Genomic DNA, 7,816 nt, shown 5'->3' with positions numbered 1-7,816 from the left:
AACGTCCATTTAACGCACTCTTCTCCGAAAAGAAAGTCTCTCGACCGACAAAGCGTCTATACATTATATTAGCATAGAGCCTAAAGGGCCAACGATCCCATCTATATATAACAAGTCACGGCGCCATCCTCTCTCGAAAGGACTCATCGAAAGCGAACGACTCGCATATTATACAGTTTCTACCTGTATTATACATGCCAAATGCGTGACGCGGTTGCGCAATCGCCGATAAATCGCGGTCCCACGCTCACTTTCGGAGGATTCTCGCATGCGCCCTCCGGGGAAAAAAGAGCGACCGGAGGGGAAGACTTGCGAAAAGCGGATCGCGAAATCCACCGGCTCGTATACTCACGGTCTTTTTCGCGGAAGACGATTTTTCGGGAGATCATATTAATTGTTTCGGAGCGGGATTATACGGGTTATTTTAAATTTGAATTTTGTTTACTCGCGCGTGCGTGTAATTATTTTTACAGAGCTATGAATAAATTTAGCGAGATTTTCCGAATTCAGTAGTCTCGCTGTTTCGCAATTGCGCGGAATCGAAATTTTTCAAATAAAGTACGCGCACGGACTTGCAAAATAAATCCTCGCGCGACGCGACGTCGCCGCGCGCGCCTTTCTAACGCATGTTTTATACGCTTGTAGGCTTTGACAGTTTTCCGCAAAAGTTGGGTAGAAAAAAAGGCAGGTTAATCAAAGCTTTTTGTATACGAGAGGACGACATTTACACGCGTCAATCGATGACGAATGAAGCCGTCTTAAGGCGATTTTGCAGACGCGCGAGAGGGAAACATTCGTTGGCTGTATTGCAACAGTAGATATTTCAATTATTATTATTATTATTATTATTTCGCGAGGATCTACAACAGAGAGTCGTTTGTACGCGTGCTCAAATTAGTGAAGACGTCGTTAACAAGACGTCAACATTTTTTTAACTGCCTTCGTTAGCGCACATTTTTTCTCTCTTTTTCGTGAGGTCGTCGTGTTTTGCCTATTGCACCGTACGATGCGCAGTTTCTAGACAGCACAAAAGTTACATTTTTTACTGCCAGTACTGCGTGACTCGACTATATTCTTCGAGACTGTAATTGGCCTAATTTTGGCTTCAAAATAATGTAGCAAAAAGTTACTTTTCGCCGTAATTTAATTAACGTATAAAATATAAAGTCAAAATAAAATTTTTAAGTTAATTCATCTATGACTGGCATATGTTTAGTCGCAATCATTTAACCATCCGAGAAGACATAACTTTAACTTAGTAAAAAAAAAATTGATTACTTGATTTAATTTTGAGTACTATAATAATGATTTACCTATACGCAATCTAGAACTGTCGAAGAGCATCAGAAATACAAAAATTGAAAACGTTGATTTACCTGCATAGGAGATATGATACACAAAAATTTTAGACAAATTTTCATGTAACACATTGGTCTTGCCCAAGCGTGAACCGAACTACTTGTGCCGTAGTGTGCAATGTACGTAAGCGCGTTGGTTAAAAGTAGCACGACTGTAACGATAGTCAGACGATACACGTGCAATTTGCAGGTCATTTGTGAATCCGCTATATCTTATATCGATGTGGAACAAAAATTATAACAATATCCTATAGTATAGATAAGAATAGACTGCCGACCAATCATAGATTTCCGACACATAATAAAGAAACTTTCTTATTTGCGTATCATTCTATTCACCAAAAAGGCAAATAAATAAACTTACCAACAAAACATACAATATCAATCACACGCGAAATATTCTTACAAAATAACATTTTACCACGCGAAACTCGTTTTTTCTTCATAAAAAAAAACAACAACAACAACAAATCGATTGTATAGCTATTGTGAATGGCAATCAAATTCTCCTTCTGCATGCGCTAAGTATCTGTACGCAACTTTTTCGCGATTACATAAAGGCAAATTAATTTGTACAATCTATTCGCATTAAAAGCCGTATTTTATGGGAGGTGTAAATCTACTCGACGGCTGTACAAGCTGCTAAAAATCAAAAGATTACTTGGAAGGTTGCTCGAAGAACAGATTTCAGCAAACATCATCGGTAAGTGCACCTCGTCGTCCTCGCGATTTGTTGAATTATATATTAAATACCACTATTATATAGCAAATACATAAAACGATTTTGCGTATTTTTCATCGCGACGAGTTATCTGGATGTCTCGAGTTTATTACGTAACACAAGCCGTACATATACATTCGATCAAAACTGCCTTTACACGATCTCGTCCACGTTGATTTTATCGAACGTAATTTTCAGTTGTTACTTGACACCTCGCCGCGCGTGTTGACTAAATTAAATTTTGCACACACATCAATTTACGCTGAAATCAAGAGAGCCTCGTGATAATACTGCATAAAAAATCAATAAGCGTCGTATAATGCACATAAAAGCTCAGCGCCGAGAAATATAACCGCAGCAAAGCGAGTACACCCTCGCGCACACGTCGCGCGTTCGCATTCTTCAATTTTACTTTCCAAGACTCGCGGCATCCTGAAATCGAACAAAAGAGCCGCAAAAACCGCGCCGAGGAAAAACGTCGAGCATCTTATAGTGTACACCTTATATGTATACCGTTAGCGTTTGCGGCTGTACCGCATAAATAATACGAGATAGGTATGCAAAAAGTGTCGAGGGCGAATCGAAAGAACAGAGCCGCGCATAAGTACACATGCGCATCGTAGGTGAGGAATGCGCCTGTGGAGATGTTTATACAGCGTAAGGCCTGTATACTCACTTTCGCGATGCAAAGGTCGTGATGCTGCAGCGCGTCGGCTCGAATATTGCCGGCGGCGATTATGTGCGGAGTCTGTATGAGACGCGTTGGCGCAACTTGTAAAATCATCCTCCGGCTATAATGCCACAGTGCGAGTGTTTTTTTATTCGCCGTTTTATGTATTTTTGTTTTTGACGCTGCAGCTTAGGGGTAGTGTATTCAGAGATGGGCACGAGAGTCTCGTGAACGGAAAATTCGACTTCCTTAAATGAAAATTTTATGCCACTGCAGAAAATTTTAAGTATACACTGTATACTTTAGTCGGTCGCTTAAACTCTCCGAGTCTCTGGCCGGCGGCGATAGGTGGCGCATAGGCGTTTTTCTATTCCCCTTAGCGCTATCCACGAGCCTAGAGAATAAATAGCTGTGTTGAACTGGTTTGGACCGATCATGCTATAACTGTTCACGCGGCTTCTATCCTCCCTTTCATATATTTCCTTTCATACCCGTGATCGCCGATAAATGCTCGGCCCAAGTTATGGACTTATTATTAGTTATGACGTTGTCGGACATCTTCCTGCGGAGGTATAAGGTCCATCAGAACGGAGTCAGTAAGTCAACGTGGACCCAGCACCAGACGCAACGACGCAATGGCACAAAACAGGACAACTTAACTTATTTACGAACAAGGTGCCAATTTCAGATGCGCCTATTACTCGTTTGGTCTGATAGCCTTGTAACTTGTGCAAAAGAAATTACGTTTAATAATATAACAAACTAATTTAATTACCCAGCCAAAATCTCAGTCGCATTCTAAGATTTACACTTTTGCCAAAGCAATGTGCGCATAATTATTATAACCGGCGCGCGCGGGGATAAACCAAAAAATCATCAGCTTCACGAAAATGCATCGTTCAATTATATGGCAGCCGGTTTAATTGATCATTCAGTGCATATAGCCTCGAAGAATTCGCCGAAGGGTCTATACAACGGCATTTCCGCGATTCAAGCGTTACGTGCATCAGATGTATGTATACATTTAGCGGCCGTAATTATCACAAGAGATGAATGTCTCTGCGTAGCGAGCGATCAAGCGCGCGAAGAAGATCCGTCGAATTTCTAATCTATATTATGTTATAAAATCTTACGGCACCTCGTCGTGTTGCTCTCGCTGCGATTTCGTAATTTCGCGCGCACGCGGCGTAATGCTATATAATAAGATATAATACGTTAGGTATATTAATGAGCGAGCTTTTCAGGTTGTTGGAAAAATTACGAAAACACTGCCTTTTCTCAGTTGCGAATCGTGCTTCGACGAAAGTCTGAAGATATTGTTATTCCTTGACTTGTTGGTAATTCAATTTTAACCTTGAAGATTATTTTAGCTTTTGCTATATAGATGCGCCAATATAATCATGTTAGGTACGGTTTTTATTATTTCGTCTCATAAATACTACTTAAGATTCTGTAATATTCATTTTAAAAACTGACGTTATTCTCTGCACTGATTGATACGATAATACACACTGGACACAACTTAATCATATACCCTCAAGTCTTTCTCGATCCAACCCCACAGCTCGCAATAACGAGATGTATTAATTTTCCCGGCCGCACATCGGCAGTCTCGAATCTCTCCTGCATACGATATGCATCTGGAATCGTGTACGCTGCATTTGGCAACTGCGCGATAAGCTAATTGCCGCAACACGCAAACAGATGGAAATCGGCCACAATTCACGATCGCGAAGAGAGGAAACCGATGATATTGCACACAGGCCTAGATTAAGAGCTCAGTAATGACCTCAGGCGCTTTGGAGCGAGAAAGAGCGATAGACAATGATATAACGGCGCTGCCCTATCTTGAGATTCACCGGCGAGTATATAAGTAACATCCGACTCGCGCACGCGCGACGGTCCATTATTATTACGGGGATTGGATCAGACGCGTGCGTAATGATTCTATTATATGGAAGTAGAAGTCACTTAATTTTTTTCCTTTCTGCTCGTACACAGTGAGTTTGTAATCTCGTTAATCGATGTTTGACACTCTCACCTTTTCTTCGATGAAGTTATTTAATAATTGCCACTTCCGCCAATTTGATACTTTCACTTTGTGCTTATTAACGCACCTAATATATAAACACCATTACTTATTTTGCTCCTTTGTAGACGGAGTGTTTTTTTTTTTTTTTTGGTGAAGTAGGGTTTTTTAGTTCGCTTCACCTGCGGGATCCGAGTTTTTCACGTAACAAGCTCGAGACAAATTTAAGCCTATTTTTCGATTGTATTTGAAAAAAATCTCAATCCATTCATCTTGTTTTCGTTGCAAAAAGAGAAAAGTGTGAAGTTGCGACGATTTAGGATATACGCCTGTTATACAAACCTCTCTCACAGCCAGATTATAGGTATAAGCTACACGTACCATATCAACAATGTATACCTCTATATACACATTTCATCGACGTTCAATCGCGGCTAAACCATATAGGAATACAAGCATACGCGTGTACGGCTGCACGTATACATTCGCTGTAAACGTGCCTCTCTGCAGCTATATGCTCTCTCGTTCGCGGCGGCAGCGATGCTCAGCGGAGATAAAGAAGTCATACGGTTAATTTAATTTATCGCTGCGCATGAAGCGAGCTTCGCGGGCCTTTCAGAAACGCCTGAGCCTACCCCGGCGAATAGTTTAGCGAGTGTCTCGTGTGCGATGCAGTCTGCGGTTTTTTGATGGATCGGCTGCGGTGCTGTGCAGCTCGATGGAGAGATTTATTGTCGTGGTTGCGATGGTGCTTTGTTTGTATATTCGGATGTGTTCTAGATTTTTTTGCTCATAAATTTTGATTATTCGCAAATTTTGAGAGCTGAATGCAGTTGATGTACAGGCGTGATTCGAAATTCGAAAGATTTATTTGCGCATTAGTTTGCTTAATATATTGGTAGTTTAGCGAACAGAGACGTCGATCGAAGTTATTTCATTGAGTATAGCTAAATAATGTTATAAACATCGAAACGCAAGCATTGCCACTCAAAAGCAGCGATAAAACCACCAGAAAGCGTGAATCCAGTATATCGCACTGTATACACACATACAATACGTGCACCACGACCCACTACACACGCGGCGCGATATAATATATTGCGCAACTCGAGTCTTTGCGACCTCCTTAAATTACGATCGAGGAACACACAGCATAGGACCTTTCGTGCGCATAGGTCTTCTTCTCGCAGCTCACCTCGACAGCAGACAGTAATTTGCTTTCGCCGTCGCGTGAATTTCATTCGCGCGAATATAACACAAGGAATTATTTCTCCGTGCAGCAATTCGTATGTATAAGGTATAAGTATACAAAGATTCTCTCGTCGCCTGGCTTCGTGCGCAACTTTTCGAGCGCCTCCTCTATACTCTAGCTGTTTATGAAAAATCCATTATCTGGCTGGCATATCGGGGGAGTGTCGCGGATTGGGAAATCGAAATGCCGCCTGCGCCGGCGCCGCGCGCGGGATGTATAAGCCTTTTATTATGAAAATTGTCCTTCACTTTCGATTTTTCATTGTCGATCTCTCGGCGGGCTGATCGTGACGCGGGAGCAGCGGCGATTGATTCATGTACTTGTTACGAGCTGATCTGCGCGGAAGCCAGTTGCTCAAGGGTAAGCGCTGAATGTATGCTGCAGTGCGTTCGAATAGACGAATCGATAGTGAGGCAACTTGTGCGCATGAACTTGGATTTAAAATTGGATCCTCTTTCTTATTAATAATTGATTCGTCTGCGTGTTTTGCAACATCTCGAATAAGTAGAGATTTCAATAACGCACTACGTGATGGTGCATCCTGATGTAAATTTTATGTAATGTACAATTAATGATTTAGCCTTTTAAATCTTCGCGCGTTTCAACTATATTAGTGTCACGTTTGATCAACGTAGTATAGCTGACGCGTACGTCTAATTTGCATATCAATTCGAGCATTTTTTCTTCTCTCGTCGCAACCGTAGAAGGATTCGGACGTGTTAGCTTCGCCAACTCTCAATAAAGCTACAAGTGTTGAATTAAAACTAGAGTGTGTCATCTTTAATTTACGACTCCACAACCTAAAAGCTTGCGAGCTTCCCTATAACTTCACATCCGAGTAAAATATTTTCTACGTAACGAAGTAACTTTTTGCATACATTTTTCGGACAGATTTCCGATTTTTAAACTGTAAAAAGCAGCAGTTGTTTTTTAAATTTTCGATTAGACGAGCATCATGCCTATAGTTTTTTATCGTCTGAAAAATCAGCACGCGAACGGATAGTAATTATAAGTAAATCTCACTTAACGTGATACCGTCTAGACTTTCAAGACTTTTGTTAAAACAGCATAGAACATATAGAAAATTACATTGACTTTATAATAGTGATACGACGCAAATATAAAATAATAATAAACGTACACGTGTATACCGATACTATACCGATCGCTCTCACCGAATAGTTCGTCGCTTAATGAAAAGAATCGCAATCGGAAGACGTAAAACGTGTTTTCTTCGCGACAATGACGAGCCACGGCGATAAATTATCCCGCGCGCGATGGGACCGGTCGTGTAATTACAATTATTATTATATTGGACACTAATATCGCGGCGTTGCTCAAGCGAGAGTATACGTATACTTACTACACAGTGTCATCAGGACGTGAAAATCGAATCTCGAGTGAAAAGAGTGCGCGAATGAACTGCAGCAACTGATGCTTTTTCTTACGAAATTTTGAACGTTAAATTCCCACTGCTGTATGCGGTAAGGATTTTGCGTTGCCACATCGTGACTGTATATACATCGTCCCCGCGTGTGTCTCATGTCATCCTTATTTCGCTGTGTGTACGGATAGATATAGAAAACTCATCTCGCGGTGCAGCGAATGCTTGCGTTTTATGCGCCGAGAAGCAATAGTCATCTTTGGATGGATGATTCAGACGATGAACAGCTGAATAAAAATGCAGGATATAGCTGGTTCGCTCTCGTAGCTTTTTAGCCCATGATTTCGTTGTTCTGTTGATCGATAATAGCGTTATTTATTAACAAAGTCGATGTTAAACACG

Source organism: Nasonia vitripennis, chromosome 2, assembly GCF_009193385.2.
Source record: "Nasonia vitripennis strain AsymCx chromosome 2, Nvit_psr_1.1, whole genome shotgun sequence".
NCBI lineage: Eukaryota > Metazoa > Arthropoda > Insecta > Hymenoptera > Pteromalidae > Nasonia > Nasonia vitripennis.
The sequence above is the reverse complement of the archived record's forward strand: the minus strand, read 5'-3'. Positions refer to the sequence as shown.